At 49.9% G+C, this 20,405-nt stretch overlaps 1 protein-coding gene and 1 long non-coding RNA gene across 8 annotated transcripts in view; one reads left to right on the plus strand and one right to left on the minus strand.

Moving 5' to 3' along the window:
- Window positions 1-1,652: 1,652 nt before the first annotated feature.
- LOC123614666 (uncharacterized) lies at window positions 1,653-10,389 on the minus strand. Its single transcript, XR_006722113.2, has 3 exons — window positions 9,502-10,389; window positions 6,845-6,956; window positions 1,653-6,644 (listed from the first exon to the last, which is right to left on the minus strand). It is a non-coding gene; the product is annotated as an uncharacterized LOC123614666 (long non-coding RNA).
- Window positions 9,048-20,405, plus strand: part of DENND2A (DENN domain containing 2A) — an 84,694-nt gene continuing 73,336 nt past the window's right edge. For 2 of the 7 annotated variants that reach the window (XM_074366911.1, XM_074366914.1), the window contains exon 1: window positions 9,058-9,317. The gene's annotated coding sequence lies outside the window, so the exon portion shown is untranslated. Of the gene's footprint in view, window positions 9,318-9,402; window positions 9,636-14,857; window positions 14,948-20,405 lie in introns of those variants that run through there. The other 5 variants (XM_074366913.1, XR_012508053.1, XM_074366909.1 and 2 more) reach the window with 5 other exon arrangements.

Genomic DNA, 20,405 nt, shown 5'->3' on the forward strand with positions numbered 1-20,405 from the left:
GCGGACGCCCGCAGAGGCTCACCCAGCCCTCGGGTCGTTCACCCAGAAGGCCAGCGTCCTCCACGGCCCTTCTCGCCCCTAAGGTATCTGTCTCTCCATAGACACCTTTAGCTTTCCTTCCTCAGACCGCGGAAACGCTGGGTAAATTGAAAGCCAGTTCCTCAACACACGTCTGGTTTTCAGCTGAGCAGGACGGGGTGGGTGGTGGGAGGGGTGGGGTGGGGGTGTTGTCCTTGGACGGCAGGAGTCCCTGGCTGCACTGATTTGGGGAATGCGTTCGGACCTTGGGGAGTGGCTCCAGAAGGACCATGATCAGGCATTCAATCAATACTTATTAAGCCCAGTAAGTATCTCTTAAACTCAATCTAATATTTATCAAGGCTAAATAATATGTATCGTGATGGGTCCTGGGGACATAGAGACACACATCCTGACCTTACAGGCTCTGCATTAATGAGGCAGACCCCACAGGGGGCACGTACTATGCAATGCAAAGTGTGGTAAGAGCCATGGAAGCAATGGAGAATGGGGAGAACGGATAGGATGGAGGCGGCTGGGGAGGGGAAGGGACGGCGGGGGTGGGAGGGTGTTCTGCCGCAGAAAAGAATAAAGCCCCCAATAATATGGACTTTTGTGTGAAGTTTTTGGGGAGTTTGCTTAACCTTGAAGAACCAAAGGAAGGTCAGAAAACTTCAGAGAGCACGAGGGAGTGGAACAGAGCTTGGAAATCAGCCAACACAGCCAGGGAAGGCCTGGTGGTCCTCTGCTCTGCTCTTTGGGGTTTATGAGCTGCGGTTCCACAGTCACCTCCATGTATACAACCCTGTATCTCCACGTGGGTTCCAGGCTTCCACAGAAGTCTGCCAGGGGTGGGTCTGTGGGCCTCACAAGTGGAAGGGGCCTTGGGACAGAAACTAGGATGTGGGCCACCTCTGCTGCTGGAAGTGTGACTGCCACTCACAGCCTAAGGAGCACCTGAAACAGGCTGTCTATAGAGACAGAAATGGCTCCTCCTGCACTGTTGACTAACAATCCATTTCCCATTTCCACAAGATGCTACAGACCCCTTTGAAGTTCCCACGACAGAAGTCACACCTACCACCACTGGTTTCAAATACGGTCAGCCATTAACTTTGTCCTCCTAGCTTCCTCTGATTTATTTGCCCACCCTGTCCCAAAGGTGTAGAATAGTCTTGTATTCCTCTGATTCACCAAAGGGCTTATTGAGGACTTAATTTGAAACCAGAGGCCCCAGGTTCTAGTCCCCTAATTAGAAGGTAACCACATTACCTCTGGTGAGTCTTTCTGGGCCTCTGTTTCTCCTTAAGCAAATTGGAGAGAGGAGTCTGACTAAAGCTATACAAATTCTCTAGACTTACATTTATGATTCTGGCAATTAGCTATCTAATTGCCAGATCAGAACAGTTCTTAAGAATAAATGTTAACTAACATCGTCATTTATATTATCTAGATAAATAAAAGTTGTTCTGTTTCCCAAATATGGAAGAAACATCATGGAAAGTCAAGAAGGCCTTTGTGGCATCCTAGAAATTCATCTAAAGCAGTGGCTCTCAAACTTTAACACCCATCAGAATCACCCAAGGGCTGTCCCATCCCAGTGTCTGATTCTGTAGGTCTGGAGTGGGGCCTGAGAGTTTGCATTTCTAACTGGTTCCCATATGCTTCTGCTGGTCCTGGGAACACAATTTGAGAACTATTGATCTTGTGGTGGTGGTGGTGTTGGTGGTGGTGATGCTGGTGTTAGTGATAGTAAAAAAGGTGCAGCATCTCAAGGAGTTATAGTCACCTAAACAAGTGAAGTTTAGGGATTTCTAGGGCCCATGTGAATTTCAGTTAGGACAACAATGCCATACATATTAAGGCACCATGGACAGCAAATCAAACAGATCAAATATGAACCCTAAATCAAAAATTGTAAGGACAACCTTTAAAAATCACAGATGATTTGCAGTCAAGCTACTTCTCACATGGGTAACTATGTAATCTGTTTCATGATTAGTAACAGCATGAATATATTTAGAATGATTAATGAACTGAGACTAAATATACAAACACACTGGCGAGACCATATATGGCAATAGAACTCTGACCTACAGCCCCTATAGCAATCAGCCCAGAATAGTCAGGACTTGGTCAATGACTGCCAGCTTCTCTAATTTTCGCCCCCATTACCAACTCAAGACCAACCAGAGAAAGCCAAATATCCTTTCCAAAGCATCACACGAAGTGCTCTGGGCCCCAGCCTCCCAGTGCAATCTCCCATCAGGGCACCTGAAGCCTTTTCTTTTTTCTCCATAAACATTTCCAGCATTTGATCCTCCACTTGTACTTGTATCTCTGCCAAATGCAAGTGAGTAGCTGACTCCTTTTCTACAGAAAGCTCTGAATAAACAACCCGTTTGTTCATTTGGGTAGTCTTTGTTTATTCCTGCAGAATCTTCACAATGGTAAGCAAGCCCCTAATAATCAATAGTTACAAGTTCTCAGAAACGTGCTTGCTGGTATTAACCCTAGCACCACTAGGTGGCACCATTCACTTGTGAAGTGCTTGCAAAGCTCTGGATTCCGGACAGGCTGGGAAAGAATGGGAGGGGGAAAGAGGTGCAAAGACCCACCTGGCTGTGCTAATTTTTCACTTGAACCAAATGACTGTAATTTTAGCATCTCTCATGTAATATTGTTACATAGCAGATGTGATGGAGGGCAAGTATTTGTTCAAGATCCTGGGGAAGGGGACTTGACTGTCTCTGGGGTTTTCCATGTCTGCACTTTTGACATTTGCGACAGAATAATTCCTTTTTGGGAGAATGGAGGGGCAGGGGAAGCTGTCCTGTGCTGGTAAGATGTTTAGTAGCATCTCTGGCTTCTAACTTCTCAATGCCAGAATCATCCTCCTTTCCCAATTGTGACGATGAAATATATCTGCAAACATCGCCAGATGTCCCCTGAGGGAGTCAAGCTGCCCCTAGGTGAGGACCACTGGGCTTAGCTTCTTGCGGAGGGAAGTTCTTTGCTGAGACCCTTTCAGCATCCTGCCCTCCCCCATCACACACACTTTTTTCAGAACAGAAGAAAATTGGGGAAGAGACACCCCTGCACACGCCTGCTGCAGCCAACCCGGGGGCAGGCTCTACACCAGCGTGTCTCCAGTGGGAGCTTGAGCCACCGCCACCAAAAACACCTGGGTACCTGTAAAACGGCAGACCCCTGGGCCCCATCCCAGGGCCCCTGCATTCACATCCCTGTGGGGAAGAGTAGAATCTACTTTTTTCCCTCACAACCCCAAGAGGACTGTCAGGCAAATAAAAAGTGTGAAAAGCACTGACCCCATCCTACCCTGTCATGCTGGTACACCTGGCCTGCAGGTAGCTCCTCAGAAAGTTGGACCCTGGCGTGAAAATTCTGGCTCTGGGCCACACATATACATCTGCTCCCTAAGCCAATAGAGTAGAAAATACCAGAAATCATACTGGAAAGAGACACTAAGGGAGGAGGCTGTTGTAGGCCTGGCTGCCCCTCCCTGTCCCCGCTGCAGTGATTTTCCATCCCATCCTTGGCCCCTCCCTGCCTGCTCCTTTCTCTTTTCTTCTTTTCAGTTGAGTTGTTTCCATTACTTCTCATGAGATTTCTCCTCCCCTGGTTCCCACCTCGTGGCTTCCTGGATGGTTGCTCTGGTTGTGCCCTGGTGTGTGTGCAGCTCCTGTGCAGACACGGGGCCTGGGCAGGTCCCCTCCCTCCTTCCACTTGAGAGGTTTGGCCCTGCCTGTGGAAGGGGAGCCCTTCAGCTCTGCCCTGCTGTGCCCCACCACGCTGCGGGCAGCTCTGCCTCTGCTGGTCTTTTAACCAGGTCCTCCCTCTGTTTGTAAACTGGGCAGATGAGAACAGTAGCTCCTGATGGTGCTGGCAGCAGAGCCGGGAAGGGGTTGTCTGGGGTTACACTGCTGGGCTCATTCCGGCTCTGGCACTCTCATGGTGGCCTTGGGCAGGGCACTGGCTCTTCTTGGCAGTTACTTCATTGGTAAATGAGGCTGCTGTGAGAACCTACCTCCTAGGTGATCTCTGGGAAGCCTGATGCTCCCTGGCACACGGTCGGTCATACAAGAAAAAGCCAAATGGAGATGCACACAGGCAGCGGCTTTGTGCTTTCTCCGCCTGCCTGAGAAGGCGGGGGGCTGCGAGGGACCTGAGGGCCATCTGGCCTCATCTCCCCAGGAACCTGAGACCCACAGACAAGAGTTGCCTTACCAAAGGTCACACTGCTATCTGTGGCAGTCAGAAGTCACCTGGCTTGCCTTTGGCCAATATTTTAATTTTGATTTGATTTGATCTGAGAGATATAGGAAGTGAACCAGAGATTAGGGCTTTCCTGAAATACGACCCTTCAAGCCAGGTGTGGCGTCTGAGAGGCAGTACGGTGATTTACAGCCATTTGGAGGTCTAAATTAGGCTGAGATCAGGGCCCTGGGTGGGTGTTAGCAGAGGGGACGAACTTGCAGGCTTTAAGTCTGCGGGTGTGGTGCCCAGATACTAACATGATGTGATGAAGATGTTTAAAGTGGATTCTCACCTCCCCCTCATGTCTGAGGAGATTGCCTGGTTGGTCAGGAAATAGAAGAGAAGGCTCTGGGAAGCAGGATGTGGGAGCCTTGCGTCCTCGGCACCATCCAGAGCTGGTCCGGCTGTCCTACTGTGTTCTGGAATCACAGTGCACAGGAACAGCCAGACCTGCCTAAACACAGAAATTCATGCCTCTGGAAGAGTATCTCCATCACCATCCTCTGTTCCTTTCCCTCAAGTTCAACTGGATCTTCCAGAAGGGAAAGAGGAGGATATATGCACAGAGGGTTTTGGGCATGGAGAGTATACAACTCGAGACTTTGCCTAAGGGTGAATGATGCAGACCATCCATGACTTTGTTCTCTACTTTTCATCATAAACACACTAATTCCTGTAAAGTTACGAATGTTTTAGTTCTTTGTGGGAAAAAAAAAAGACCCTTCAAAGTAAGCTAGGGGCATAGGAGTGAAACAGATGGTGCTTATGCAGAAATTACAGCTCACTGTGATATTTGCCAATTTGGTGATTCTTTAAGATTTCCAGTGGTGCCCTGACAAATGTCAGCAGTCTGTGGTGAAACCAATGCCACTTACTCCAGAGTGCCTCCTACAGGGCCCCGACAGCTTCCAATCTCCCAGCCCCAGCACAGGAGGTAGAAGGCAGGAAGGCATGAATAAGACAGAGACAGAGAAGGAACAGAGCACTCAACTATAGCAAAGACAGGCCCTTCGCAGCCAGGGGAAGATGTAGGAGTCCCAGGGCCCTTGGTGTCTGGCTCTGCTCATGCCTTCCCCTGGGTGGCCTCCACTCCCCCTGCCCCATCCTTCCCCTCCCATCCCACACCCCCTGGATGACATTAGATTGGGACCAAGAACAAACCAAGCTCGGGTTTGAGGTTTGGGTGGGATGCTTGGCTTGGTTTTGTTTCCTCAGAGGGAGGCAGCCGGGGGTTGTGGTGGGACGGGAAGGCGCTCACATCCAGCTGTCTCTAGGCAGGGGAGGATGGGCCACGGATAGGAGCAGCATGGACCCAGGCCGGCAGGAGGGAGATGGCTTCCTGGGAAGGAAAGGAGCAGGATGCCTGTGAGAGAATGAGGGGCCCTGCCGCCAGTCCAGATGGCTCTGTCCTTGGGCTCAGGTCCACAGTCAAGAGATGAGTGGGCATGTCAAGGTGAGGCTGTGGACTTTCCCTGCCCCTAAAACAGGCTCCTTCCTTGCTCTACCTCATCCAATGTCATGGCCCTAACCATAGATAAATGATTCCTCTCCCCATGCCAGCTTTCTAGATAAAATAATAATAATTAAAAAAAAAAGTAACCAAACTTCTTATCCATCATCTACTGCGTCTTTAACTTTCAAGGATGCACTGGCAGGCCGGTGGCATGGAGATAGAAGTTCCTGCTAGGCAAGGAGCAACAAGGAATGGGCCAGTGGCCCAAGCAGGGGGTCTCCAATCTCCAAGAAGGGGTGTCTGAGATGCCTGTGCCTTCCAGAGCGGGGAGCATAACCTGGACTTGGGTTGAAGGCTGATCCAGAAATCGCTTCATTGCGGCTGGCTGTGGGCAGAGCAGTTGCTCTCAGGCAACCTGGCGTGACAAAAAGAGAGGCTTGGGCTTGTGTGACCTCAAAGAAGTCTTAGAACTTGGTTTTCCCACCCCGAAAATGGTAGGGATGATATTCAGTTGCCCAGGAGCGTGGGGTGGGTCGCATGGCGTAGCACAGGTGAAGCGCCTGGCGCTGCAGAGACACCCAGAAGTGCTCAGCATCCTCAAGGAATGTCAGTGGACACTGAACACTTTGGGGGAGAGTAGATGTTCGAAGGCTCTTTCGCAGACTCTCTTGCCGTCGTATTCCAGCTAGCCATCTCCCTTTCCTCGTCCCTCAGTTCTCCTTCCCTCGGCTTATCGCTGGGAGGAAGCGGGCTCTGTGCTGCCCGCTGCTCTCTCCTCCCGCACAAGGCCCTGGACCTAAAAGGGGCGGGGGCGGGGGAAGCTCAGTTCTGAGTGGGGAGAAGACACACTGCCTGTGCTCGCTTCACTCCCTGAACCCTGGGCACCGCTGGACTCCTGCAAAGAAAAGAGATGAGAATAACAAACGGGAGCTAAGGTAGAGTACCCCCCATGGGCCAGGCCCAGTACTACACCCTGTACTTGAAGACCTGCTTTAATCCCCACAGGATGAGGGCGGTTATAGCGGCTATTTCCACCCCCAACCCCACCCCCACCTCCGTACAGGTGAAGACGCTGAGAGTTAGAGGCCAAGTCACCTGCTGCAGAGCCGTATTTGGCCGTCTGTCCCAGATCCATGCTCCTTAACTAGATGCTAAAGGAAGACGAGGTCAGTGGGCAAGAGATGGTCTGCAGAGTCTCATGGGTGCTCTAGGTGGAAAAAGCAGGATTCAAGATCAAGAAAAATTACCTCTGTCCCCCTCCTCCCACCCGCACCTTTCCCCACTGAAACCAGGCAGTCTCTCCCACTCTCATCCTCATTTTCCAATGTGAGGAGAAGCTGAGGACGGTCAGGAAGGGCAGAAAGAAGAGAGGAACGGAGTGGGTCTTCCAGGCTCTAGTGCACAGCCCCCACCTTGGAGGGCCACCCTGACCTCTGGAGCTGGAGAACCAGGGCTGGAGAAGGCGGGGAGAGGGGGGAGCGTCAGCTGGGAAAGCTCCAGGGAGCCAGCAAGGGTGGGACAACACAGGAGAGGAGGGGAGCCATGCATGGGAGGGACTTCTGCCAGGGCGACAGAACCATTAGATGACCCAGGGATGAGAGCAGCCAGCCCTGAGGAACAGTGCAAATTGGGGCTGTGATAGGCAAGCAGGGATGGAAACTTGCAAAGCATAGACCCCAGCATCGCTCATCAGAGTCCGACCCAATGAACTGAGGCAGGAATATTTTTCTAAAACAAGTTACTGTCTAGAACTCAAAAATGAAGGAGCAAAGGAGTGGCAGCGTGCCACTTAAGAGATGCCCCAAGGGGCTCTCCAGCCTCCTGATTGTCCACCTGAGATGTGACTGGCAGTTGGAAAGCTGCAACACTGACGGTAGCGGCCTGTTCTGTGCACTGGGTTGGGGCAGGCAGCCAGCTGGGCTCTCAGCTCAGTTGTTTTCCATTTGCCCTTCCCTCCACTTAGCCAGTTTGCCTCATGATACCCTGGGGCCCAGGGAGTAATGAATCCTCAAGAAGCTGTCTCTGATCTTTTTTTAACAAGTGAAAATTTATTGAATGATACTTAAGCAAACAAAACAACAATTTATGTGTTTACACTTTAAAAAAGCTGCTTACCCTTATAAATTGGTATTCTAAAAGTTTACCATGCTTCCGTGAGCCAGTTATGGCATGAAGGAGTCTTGGGAGCTTTAAGAAGCCTGAGAACAGGTTTAAAGATCTTGTGGAATGAGTAAACCTCCCAGTGAAGGAGACAGAATTTTTCCCTGTGACTTTGATATCTGAAAGGTCCCTCAAATCTCAGGCTCCCAGTGCATAAGGACTGCCTAGGCAGTATCTAATGTTCCCCATGTTCTGCAATCCTTTGTTTTCTCTTTCCCTTCTCTCCTGCACACCCTTTCTGTGGATTTGTAGATTAAGCCTCTCTCTCTCATCTTCTACCTTGCCTAGGCTTTAGGCCCCTCCGTCCAGGGGTCCCTGAATTAAAAACAAGAATAACTTTCCTCTGGATAGAGATGGTCCTGGAACCCTCCCCCCTGCACCCGTAAATCACCACTGCCAGTTCCATCTCCCTTTCATCAGTGACTCCTCTGATCAAAAACCTTCTGTTCACCCCCCCCCCACACACACAATTGCCCTCAGCATAAATCGCCCCACAGCATTTTCATGTGGACTTCTTATTTGAGGGTCCTAAATGCTGCGACCCGTGCTCCTTAATAGTTTGTCCCACGCAAGTGGGGGGCAGCAGGCACCATAAAGTCACTTCTCTGGGAAGCTTCCCCCCACCCCCACCCCCCGCCTGGTTTGGGAGACTTGTGCCCTGTGCTCAGAGTCCCTGGTCTTTTACTGACAGTGTCAGGGTGTCGGAGCCACAGCCAGAGGGCAGTCTGCAAGGGGCGAGGGTGGTGGCTGACTCGCTGCCTAGGCTGTCCCAATCCCCAGCCCCGCGTCTGAGCCCTCGTAGGTGCCCCACAAACGCGTTAAATGACTGGAGTGAACGGAGAGCAAGGAGTGTCGCCGCCACACTGGGGCATCTGTCTCAAGGGCTCAGTTCCCGGGCCAAGCGCCTCACACGAATAAAGCACCAGCCTGGCAGAGACAGACCCTGCCTCTCGGTGGGCTCCAGCAAAGAAGGGGTTAAGTCACCGTCTCCCCACCCCCCAAAAAAGGGCGAGGGGAAGAGTCCGGCAGAAGGTCTTGTTTACTGGAGCCGCTCGAGTCCGCGCTGCCCTGGGAGAGGCGTTGCCGTGGCAACGGGCCGGGCGCCCGCCAGCTGCGGATGAGCTCACTGAGCCGCGGCGGGCGGGGGGCGGCGGGGCGCGCGGCCCGGCTCAGAGCCACCGCGCCGCCGGGAGAGGAAGGGGCTGCCGGCCGAGCCCGCCCTCCACTCGCCCACAGCGGCGGCCGGGCGGCGGGGACGTGAGCGGAGGTCGCCGGGAGAGGCCCGGCCGACACGAGCGCGGGGGGCTGCGGGCCATGGCGCCCCCGGCCCCCGCCGCCCGCCGCCCCCGCCCGCCCGGGCGCCCCGGAGCAGCGCCTCGGAGCCCGCGGAGCCGCGGCCCGCCGGGAGGTAGGGCCAGGCCGGGGGGGGGGCGGTGGACGGCACGCGTGCGGGGACCGCGGAGGGCACGAGCCGAGGGCGGGGGAGGAGACGGCGGAGCTGCCCCAACCCGGAGCTGGGAAGTGGCGCTCTGCAGACCGCAGGCTGCGGTTCCTGGGTGCGGACGTGGGGGACCGAGGCGCTTCAGCCTGACCTGCAGGACTTGAGCAAGGTCCTATCCAGACGTCCTTCTGGTAGTTCGGGAAGCCGTCGTCCCGCGCCGAGGAAACCGTCGTCCCGCGCCGAGGAAACCTGCAGAAACCGGGCAGGGTCCCAGGGGGCTCAAGAGTAAGAGTGTGTGAGTGTGTGAATGTATGTGTGTCGAGGAAGAATCGAGAAAGTTTGAGCTGCCAGACCCCCCCTCACTGGTCAGAATGTGAAGTCTTGGGAAAGCAGGAAGGTAAAGATGATTGCTCATTTCTCCCACTTTTCCCCTAAGGATGAAGTTGGGAGCAGATGCAGCCCAGGGGGAGTCTTCACAACACAGGATATAATGATTTGTAGGAGGGTGACAGGGAACTGTCACCTTTGGACAGGATCCAAAGCCCTGAGGAGAGCCAGACCTCAGCAGAAGAATCCTGTCCTTGAGGGGAAGCTGGACATTGCCCTCCAGGGGCAGAGACTGGGGCAAGGGGACTGCAGTGGCTTTGTTGTAACCAGCTGGTGCTGGGGAAGGAGCAGGCGGACTTCTAGCTCGTGCTGAGATGTGCTTCAGGGATGCGACTTTCCTGGTGTTGTAAATGACTCACCGAAATAATGGCCCGAGGGTAGGAGGGTTGTAATAGGCATTCTATAATTTTGTTATTAGACTCTTAAACCCGTGGTGGTTACTACAGAAAAGAACAAAATCATTCCTGCTTGCATCATCAAGTATCAAACACACCAAAGGAGAAGAGTAGGACATCCCTGGTGCGGGCCGTCTAGGATGAGCAGACTTCTACCAGAAATCAAGAGCAAACTGTAACTGTTTTTAGGGCAGTGAAAAGGATGGCAGAGAGGCTGGCCTCCAGTCCTTTTATTCTGGAAGATTTGAACCCTGCCTGTGTCAAGTATTCATTCACTTAACAGCTCTTTGTGCTAGGCGTTAGGGTCAGAGTGATGAATGATATCACTCTTCATTCGAGGCAGTCACCATTTTAGCTGGGTAGTTAAATTAAACCCAGTCCGCATCTGGCTTGGCCTTGAGTGCTGTGTGCCCCGGAAACTCAGAGCAGGGCCACCCAGTTCAGGGGAGGCACACAGAATAAGTAATGCCAGGCTCAGCCCTGAAAACCTCTTCACCCACAGAGCAGGGAAGGTTGTTTCAGGCTGAGGGAACAGCATGTGCAAAGTTACAAAGAGTGGGGACAGGCAAGTGTGGGAAAATTTATGGTTGCAGTTCGGGGCGGTGGGTAGATGGGTGGAGGATGATTTTGCTGAAGCAGCAGCAGTGGGATCAGCCTGTATCTTAGCAAGCTCGCTTTGGTTGTTGGGTGGAGGCTCAGAGGAGCATGAGACCAGGGCCTTGCAGCACCCAAGCTAGAGTTACTGACGTGCAGATGACGCCAGTGGAGAGGTGGGATGGAAAGGTCCAAGAGATAAAGAGGTGGGACCTGGTGACAGCCTTGGGCACAGAGTCAGATAACTTAGACAAAAATGAAATGCAGAAAAGCTCAGGAGAAAACAAAGCAAAGCAAAAGGAATGGATATTTTGAATGGCCTGAATGTAGCAGATTACAACACTTGGACAGTCAATTTGGCTGTAAACTTTCTGGCAGCTGAGAGACAAACAAAAATACACTGGATTGCACAGTTTTGGATTTTGGACAAGATAAAGCATACAAATTAATTTTCAGGCCAAAATTTTTCCTGGAATTGAACTCAACTGGGAATGTCATGTGGAACTTTGTGTAAAGATTAAAGAGTGACATAGAAAAAACTTCATTGTCAGTTGTTACAGAAGACGGGAAGATAGAATTCCACGTGACTCTCTTTCTTTACCACCTTCCTGTTATGACTTGGAGACAGACTGCATTTCTGTGGGGGACCAAGAGTCAGCTCAGGCTTGTGGGCAGTCGTGGTACAGGGCAGCGAGGGCCTGGGGCATCCTATGTGGAGGAGCCCAGGGTCTCACAAGTGTAGGAAGAGGTGATACCTACTTCAGTAAATGTAGAGAGCAAAGCACCCCGGTGCCCAGCCATGAAGAGGGAAGCAGGCATACCCCAGCGTGGCCCACAGGCAGGTGGGCTGAGATGGGTCTGAAGAAGGGGCCTGCTAGGGCAGAGTGTTGGGAAGGTTGGCATCCAGAAATCCTGACCAAAGAGAAACAGAGAGTGGGAAGAGCATCTGAGGACTCCATTCAGCTGGGCGAGTCCACTTCCCCTAGTGGGCCAGGTCTTTCTGCCCTTGGACCTGCTGTTGAGCCTGCTTCTAGGGGTGGGACTCAAGACACCAGAGGTCCTCTCTTCTGAGGTCAGGGAGGGTGGGAAACTTGTTTGCTGCATAAAGAAAGTTGCAGAAGATTACGGAGTGAGGGCTGGGAGGTTCTAGTCTCAGTCGCAAACCTCCGGGCCAGGCCCTGCCCGTTGGATTCTGCAGAAGGGACAGAATCTGCAGAATCTGTGTCAGTGCCCTCCTAACGTGCCCTCCAAAGTTGAAACCACTTCTTGCCAACTGTAGACGCCTTAAATTCACCTTGAGTCAGGATGATAGTTTACTACCCCCTCCCCCAATCACAGTTCTTAACATTTTTAACTCAGGGTACACATTAGAATACATATTTAAATGCTAGTTGCAGAGGGAGGGGGGAAGGCATTTTTTTTAAACAACTGGTGCCTGGGCCCCACGCCAGGCCAAGAAAATCAAAATCTCTGAGCATGGGCCCTGGGAATCAATATTTTTTAAAGGTTCCAGGTGATTTTTAAGGTACAGTCAAGGTTGAGAGCAGCTGCTTTAACATTTACCCAGAGAGTTCATTACAGCAGAGAACAGAAACCTCAGATTCCAAAAGCAAGGACTCCATAGAATTTAAAAGCATGTTACTCATGATGAAATCAACTGGCTAGTCAGCCTTTGACATCAAGACCTAAAGCTATCTTGAACAGATACAGATAAGGAGGCGGGTAACAAACACATTTATGTGAAGCTCTGTGTGTGTGTGTGTGTGAAGCTTTTTTTTTTAGCAGAAGTTCTAAAAGCATAATTACAAGCCTTCCACAGTTAGATCTGTCTGGTCTAATACTATTGTATGCAGTGCTGCACCTTAGCCAAAACTGAAAAGCCTCAGCACCTTTCTCATTTTGCCTGGAACAAACATAAATCTATCTTTCTTGAGTGCTGAGCCTCTGAGCTCTGAGTTCTTTCTACTTCCCTCCTGGTATTCAAGTGTATTTGTTCTCTGACCTATGTCTTATAGATTGGAAAGAAGCTGAGAGAATTCATTTATGCAGTTTAATATGCATAAAGTCTCAATCAAAAGGAATGAATCTCTAAGGGTTTAATTTCAGTAACTTGCAGAATATTAGGGGAGCTATTTAGAGGCTCAATGCCTTTCCCCAAAACCCTCAGGTACACCTTACAGGCAGCTGCTTCTTTGGCTATAAGCAAAGTTGACTCAGCTTCCCCCACTACCTTTGGAATCCAGCCCCCTTTTTTGCTTCCTGAGGGCCCTTGAAATGTCTGACAGTTACTCATGAGTGACCTCTGCTTATGCCTTGTGTCACGTCCAGTCTCCTGTGTCAAGATATGGTCCCTTCTTCCACCAGAACCAGACAGCCTCCACAGGTACCTGGGCTCTCTCTGAAACCCCTGCACTGGCCACCCAACAGAGGGTCTCACAGGCACGCCTGCCCCTTTAATGATAGGAGGCAGGTCAGTGCCTGGAACCTAGGTGAGTGATTGGTCAGCTCTCTACATTTGACATCCAAAAGACACCAATACATTGGGAAGCCAGAGTTAGACCCTCTTTTACCCTCGTGTTAAAATCATTACCTGATTTGGACATTTATCCCAACTCAGTTTGCCTAGAAATTAAACCCTTTACCAGCCAAAGTCCAGAGTTGCTTTCTCTTTGGCTTCCCTTTGGCACATTCATCCTTGGCCTGTGGTTGGCTGAAAGAGGGATGAGCCTGAGACCCCCTTTTCTAGCTGGCTGAGCTACTAACACCCAACTTCCCTCTGTGTTTGGGAAGCGGAAGGTTCCTTGCACCCCTTCAGGAGGAAATGAGACCAGGACTGAGCTGAGAGTGGGGACAGGACAGGAAGTTGTGACTGTGACTGCTCTTCCACAGGACCCAGGCCCTGTCTTATCAGGAGGGCCTGTCAGACCAGTTCAGGCAGAGTATCAAACACACTTCCTTTGGTTGTTTTGTTTTCTTAAAAAGTGTACTTCACAATTTTCAGATGCCTTTTACATACATACTTTTATATATACATATATATATATATGTAAACTATGAAAGTTAGGTTTGTTATAAAGTATTTAAGCAATATATAAAAAAGAATACAATGAATAATGGAAGTTTACCCTATACTGACTCCCTCCTCAGAGGCAGTCACTGTTTGGTATATACACCAAAGCCCCCAGGACTTCTTTTCTTTACATGTAATGTATTTTGTTTGTTTGTTTGTTACAAAAATGGAAGCACGCTATGATTGTTGAACAGTATTTTGTGACTAATTCCATGTGGGACATATGTAGTCCTCTCCTTCACAGCTGCCTAGTGTTTTTTATATAGGTTGACTTCGTTTGTTTAGCAAATTCTCTATCGACGAGCAATTAGTGGTTTCTGACTTCAGCCGCTGCAGTGGCTCCAGTATTTGCTCCCACATTTCTGTAAGATAAATTCCCAGAAATAGAATTGCTAGATGAAAAGATTTCAAAGCCAAATGCATACTGAATATATCTGTGCCCAGTGATGGATATTTTAAAAATAAGATTCTGATACTCAGTCTTTAAAAAATTATAAAATATATTACTCTCTCTCCCCTAACCCAAGTAAGGTAGATTACCTCTCTCTTTCCTAACTCACCCTAGTTCTCCCCTGAATTTACTATGAATTTCTATTTAAGCCAACATGAACATTAAACTTCATAGTGTGGTGCATTCATAGAGGCAATCTATTATTTTGAGTTTTGTTAAATTTAAAAAGGCAATGTATTAAAACTAGCATTTCTAAGAAATGTTTTATAGATTGTCATCCAACAAACTGTCCCAATTTTGTCTCTTGCTGTTGGTTTTGTTTTCCCAAAACCTTGATCCCATATAACTATGGTGGAGGTTGAAACCTGGGATGGGTGGAGTGGGTTGCACACCAGAGCCAACCCAGGGAAATAATCCAAGGTGCCTCCCTTTTTCTCCCTCAGACTTCCTGACTTTTCAGAGGCGAAGATGTCATAAGGGTTGAATTTCATTTAGCACTAAGTTCCCCGCAGATCCCCTGTGGGTAATGGATCAGGTAACCATGTATAAAAGTGGGACATTTGGACAGTAAAAAGTGAGCACTAAAGATAAGTTGTTAATTGATATACAGCAGGCTTCTCCTGGGACCATCCCTGCAAACGCAACTTGTAGCCACCTGGGAAGGGTTGGACGTGCCCATCCATTCGCCCTGCTGGTCCAGGTGAGCTGATGTAGGGACGTGATTCTCTCCCATCCCTCTGCCTCCCAGCCTTTCTTAGCCCCTCTAGAGTAGAGGCCTGAGTCCAAGGAGGAGGAGGGGACAGGTGACTAACCTGATGCTGCATGTCAACTTGTCCCCACTAAACAAATCAAGAGATGGGTACCACTGCCCTTGGCTCCCCACAGCTCACTACAGAAAAGGTAATAACTGCCTTTTCCCAGCAAATTGGAGCCATTAAAGCAGGGCACTTCTCTAATTTTATTTGGACTTCTCACATCCCTGGGAAATACAGACTCAACCTCCCCAGGTGACCAAGCAGAGGCATTTGTGTGGGATCACACAGCAAATCAGGATTAAAATTGACCTTGTGTGGTCAGGAGAAAAGTTAGCTGGGGAAGAAGCCATAGAGCACTGATTTGGTTACTGGGCAGGAGCGATGGGGCAGCTGAGACATGGAACTTGCATCCCCTGCAGCTGGAGTGGGACCAGTTTCTCAGCCACAGACTTGGCCAGGGAGGTGGCTGCGAAGACACGGAGGAGCTTCCCAAAACAGCTTGTCTGTGCTCTCGGCTTCTGCCAGGGCAATGTCTCCAGCTTGCTGGGGACTCCGAGGGATTCTCCACTTAATACTCTGAGCGGCAGGTGAGAGTTGTTCAGATTTGGAATGAAGTGTGTGGTCATCCAACGCCAAGTCTAACTCCCTGGGATCTTGACATCCTTTACATCTGGTCCATTTCATCATCTGTGTTTGTGACAATCAACAAACATACCCAAGCTCCCAGGACATCAAAAAGGGACCAGTGTTATGTTTATCCTCCAGCTGAACTGATGCGTCTAACAGGACAGAAAAACATCAGAGAGGAGAGGATACTTGATGCCTCCCAAAACAACGAGACCTGGAGATTCCAGCACAACAGAGTCAGAGCCAAGAGAAGTGCCTATTCCAGGCTCTCCTTTCACCAGAACGCAGGACAGCCAAGATCCCTGGCCTGGGACAGAGAGAAGAGAGACTGGGAAAAGAGTCGGAGGCTGCTTCTAGGCACACATACAGCCCAGGTTCAGGCTGCCTTTGACCAGAGGAAAAGAGAAGGAGATGCTACTTTCAGGATGGGGAGCAGAGCCCCTGAAAGAGTGATGGTGGCAGGTCCACAAGCTCCTCCTCACGGCCCTGAGGTCTGGCTTCCATCCCTAACCGTCGGCAGAGACTTTATCCCGGGTTACTAATGATGCAGCCATTGGCTACTTCACTCTTCTCCTCGTGTTTGAGCTCCCTAATGTACGTGACATGCCTGACACAGGTCAAGGTTGATGTCAAACTGGTATGTTGACACATCTGTGCCACTTGTCAAAACGCTGAAATGCTTCTCTACTAATTGTAAATATTTGCTCTCCTGAGCTCCCAGTGTCCCGCAATCCTGGGACCCCTGTATATGAGATCCAGCTGTTAAAGGGCTGACAGTAAGGCCATTGTGATTGGCTGGTGTCTGAGCCCCACCTTAGGGAAGTATTTTGAGTATAGCTTCTTCCCTTGAGACACCACACCCTTTGGGTTGTCCTAACTGTCTTTGGAAAAGGAGATCTTCACTGATTCCTTTTATTCTTATTCAACAAGCATTTATACTGCACCCACAGTGGACCAAGATCTGGTCTAGACATTGTATAGTAATAAAAAGAAGCCAAATGCAGGTGTTCTGCCATCAGAGCTCCCTGTCCAGTTAGAAGGTCCAAATAAAGAAACAAAAAGGAACCGAATCAAGAGCTGGGAAACGGGGCAAAGTAAGAGTGACCCCACACCTCGATTCTTCGTGCTCTTCTTTTTCTTCACTTTTTCTTCAAGAGAGCTCATCTGTGTTTGCTGGGTCTTCAGCCGCATCCAGAGTTTACACCTCCAGGGTGGCTCTTTCACGGACTCTTTAGATCTTTACCTCTGACTTTCTGCTCTGTGCCTTTCCTCCTGAACGTACAAAAAGAAGACGTATCTTCATCACGTATCCTCATTAAGTTCCGAGGAGAGCAAACCTTCCCTCGCCTTTCTCATTCCAGAACATCTCCAAGTCTAGCCCGCCAGCCCTTCTGTCTTCCTCTCCATGTTTCCCCGTCATCCGTCCCAGAGCTGCCATCCCCTCAGTCTTGTCCCGGGCAGTATGCACTATCGCCTTTTCTTCACGCTCTTGCCTCGCCTGAAAATTCTCCTCTTCCAACTGTTGGAACCCAATCTAGTCAAAGGGCCACAGATTCTCTCTTCTTTGAAGCAATCTGTGATTCCTCTGACTTTCACTGCCCACCTCTAAAGTCCTCAAGTTACATTTGTTCATAATGTTTACCACTGTAGTTTGAATTTAGCCCCTAAACCACTCTCGCATTGTGACTTACATTAAACATGTTGTCAGGCATCCCCTGGACCGATCTCATCTTTTTGTCTTAAACAATTACAATCTCTTATGGCCATTGGTGGATTAGATTGACATCTTCTCTCCCCAGCTCCAGGGTAGGGACCGTTCCCTGTATTCATGTATTTCCCAGCAGCTCCTCACACGGAGTACTGTGTTCAGCTCCTTGATTAATCTCATTGATTAATTTCAAATCCATCCGTGCTGGCTCAGATTAGCTAAATAAAATCATAGGGGAAAGACCATTTCCCATATCTCAAAACTTAGCTAAATAAAACTGAGCACATTCCCAGGCATTGCACAACTTCTGAGCACAAAACACCAGGCCCAGATAGTAAACAAACAGAAACAGGGCCTCAGCTTATATGGCGCCAGAAAACAGGGTGGAAGGGGAGGGAAGTGAGGGCAAGCAGACCGAGCTGATGGGGGCAGGGGGGCTCCCCCTTCCTTTCACGTATGGCCTGGAGGCTGAGCACTAGTACTGCCTGGCTTCAACTGAGAAAGGAAGAGGGTCAGCTCTCCTAATTTTAAAACCCGCTTTTACAGATTCCACTATAACAGCAATGAGACTGTTGAGAGGTTTTACAGCTTTACCACATTTCCGAACAATTGAGGCTGATAAGCAGCCCTGCAGATGAGTTGTGGAGGTGGTATTATTAAAATAAAGTTCTTTATTATTACTAGTATCAGTATTATTTGGCAGAGTTAAGTTCAGTTATAACAGAAGCCATGCGGAGCGCTTCTCCAAGGACATGCACTATGCTGGATGCTTTACAGGCGGCTCTCCCTTAAGCCTCACCTCTGGCATTCAGAGTAGGTGCTACTCCATCACTTTACAGAGGTGAGAACTAAGGCTCAGGAAAGTAATTTGCCCAAGGTCCCACAGCTCTCAAGCGGCAGAGCTAGAATTTGAACCTGGGTCTGTCTGCTTCTAAACCCTCTGTCTTTAACCCTCACGACAGGCCATCTCTCAAGCTCTTTCCCAGAACTGGGAGGAGGGCAGGAGCAGCCCCAGCCCCCTTCTCTCTCTCTGAGCTGGGGGAGCCACGGTGCTGGCCCCTGGAAAGGGGATGGGAGATGACGTCTCCCTCTAAGATTGCTGCCTTTTGTCCAAATGTGCTGGCCAGGAGCCAGGCTGGAAACTCTCTGCTCATGGAAAGAGAGAGAACAGAAGCCAGCAAAAGAGGGTGGGAAAGGGTCTGAGGGGGAGGAAAGGAAGAGGAGGGCAGGAAGGCGGGAGGGAGAGGAGGTGGGGAGTGAGGAGTTTGGGGAGGCACAGCTGGAGCCAGAGATGTCTGCCAGGAAGCAAGTAAAATGTGGCCTTCAGGTGCATCCCCAGCAAGTGGCTGCTTCTGATGTGCTGTGAGCGTCCAGCCTTGGGTGGCACAGGCCCTGGGCTCTCCAGGTGCTCAGAGGCCATGACACAGGACAGATTACACAAGGGGCCCTTCCTCCCCTCCTCAGTATTACTGTTCCATGAGGTCAGGTTAAAAGGAACACGAGGAAACCCTTTTCAGAGGGAAAAACAAGTCCCCAAATGGCAGCCTGGGGGCTGCCTCTGAAGTGGAGGGGATGGCCAGGTGGTACCCTGGTGCCAGGGTGCTCATGGAGAGGAGGGAGGGGGGATGACAGGTGCCCAGTACTTTGAATAAAACCCAATCAAAACAATTCACTGAGCAGCCAGTCTGTAACTGGGAGGGGAGGGCCTGTACCCTGCCCCCAAGGCCCTCGATTTGGCATTAAGCATCGATTTGGCCCTGGACTCTAATCTGACAGTCTGGATTCATTCAGCATCCATGTGGCCTTGGGAAGACTTCGTCTCTCTGGGCCTTGGTTTCCACATCTGTAAAGATGAGGCAATAGTAGAGTTGGTGTGAGGATTCACTGAAACAATCTGTGTAGAATCTTGCCTAAAAATAGTAAGTGCTCGATGAATGCTATTCATTCATTATTGCAGTTTAATTTAAGGTGAAAAACATAAATATGTGAAATCTTGAATAAACTATATAAATAAAATTGAAGCCAAGCATGGAGGAGAGACCACAAGGTTATGCACATTTAGATTACCAAGTGTAGGTAAGTTAATGTTATCCAGAGAAATTCAGAGGAGAGGGGGAGAACTTCAGTTTCGGGTGGCCAGGGCTAACCCCAGAATTGTTGCTGGGTTTCTGAAAAGGTGGGCTTTCTGAAAAGAAGAAAAGAGGAATATATAGTCAGTTCTCCTGGTGTGGCTTCTCTATAGAAATGTGAGTCTGTACATTTCTGGGGAAGGAAAAGGAGTGTGGAGGATGGAGTAATAGGAACCCTGGGTCCTGCTCTTGCCTCTGCCCCCTGCCCAGACAGGTGACTTAAGCCAGGTGAGCCACAAAACTCCTGGGCCACAGTGTGGTCATTTCTGGCCATACCTTCCTCCGTGCTACCTTCCCGTGTTCAGATTTGATAGCTTCTCCATGCCAGTGGGTTTTCTAGCTTTGTATGCATCTTTTTTTTTCTTTCTTCCCTTTCCTCTTTGAATTTCCACACTAGACTGAAGCCTCTAAGAAGCACTGTCATTTACAGACCGGGTTCCCAGTGACTGACAGGGGTCACAAGGGGAGAGCTGCTGAGGCCAGGAGGAGGATGTGGAAGACTGGGTCAGCCAGTGCAGGCGTCATTCCCAACAGGGTCCTGGGAGAAGAGGCTCAGCATTTCCTGAAGGGAAATGACTCCCATAAATAGAAAGAGGGATGGGAAAAGGATCCGTCCATCCCTTTCCTACTGTCAACTCAGCTCTTCTTCTGGTGTCCAGACAATGCAACCTCTTGTAAATGCTTTTCATTCAAATGTGTCCCTGCCAGTGTGTGGGGGGAGAGATACGAGATCTGCTTTCTTGTAAATTGTAGATCTAAAATAAGAACTGAAGAAGGCATACATTCCTTTTATTTGTTCGTTTACCCACAGTAAGCTCTCATCGGTCCATTCCAATCTAAGACCCAGAGTTTTTTCAGTGAGGATTTATTGGTAAGAAAATAAGGAAACTGTACGCCTTCCGATACCATGTCCTATTTAACCGCATCCAAGAGTTCAGA

Source organism: Camelus bactrianus, chromosome 7, assembly GCF_048773025.1.
Source record: "Camelus bactrianus isolate YW-2024 breed Bactrian camel chromosome 7, ASM4877302v1, whole genome shotgun sequence".
Lineage (NCBI taxonomy): Eukaryota > Metazoa > Chordata > Mammalia > Artiodactyla > Camelidae > Camelus > Camelus bactrianus.